The following is a 567-nucleotide window of genomic DNA, read 5'->3' as shown; positions in this document are numbered from 1 at the left end:
CAGGAAACAGCTTAATTGTTCAATAGGGAATTGATTAAATATATAACTAATATCCATGCCTTAATAAACGTATTTCTCTTCTTAAAATGTATGCCGAAAGCAAGGCCTAGACTGTTCTCAAGGGTTCCCTTGAGTCTCTTCCCCTTACAGAATCCTCCCCAATTTCGCCTGGAAGACTTGGTTTAACCCTCTGCCCTCTTCTATAGTTATCTAATTCTGTCCAAACATTAGTGCTATGTGGTATGATTGTTTTTTCTCTTTGTGTGCCTATTCTCCCTTTTTCTAGGTTATGAGGTTTTTGATAATAGGAACCGTGTTTTATGTATCTTTTCACCAATCTTACCTAGAAGTATGCCTAGCATATTATTCACATTCAAAAATTCTTGATTGGATAACGGGATGAGTGTTGGTTGGGCAAATATTTTTTATGACTTCAAACAGCTACATAACGATGTTAAAATACAAAATGCTGTAGATAGCAGCTTATACTTTTTGACTTAGTTTGACTAGATAAATATTGTCTTTTCCTAATTAGACAAGTAAAATAGGTAAATTCTAGAAAAGTTA

The sequence above is a fragment of the Propithecus coquereli genome, unplaced genomic scaffold, assembly GCF_000956105.1.
Source record: "Propithecus coquereli isolate 6110/MARCELLA unplaced genomic scaffold, Pcoq_1.0 Scaffold17, whole genome shotgun sequence".
NCBI lineage: Eukaryota > Metazoa > Chordata > Mammalia > Primates > Indriidae > Propithecus > Propithecus coquereli.
The sequence above is the reverse complement of the archived record's forward strand: the minus strand, read 5'-3'. Positions refer to the sequence as shown.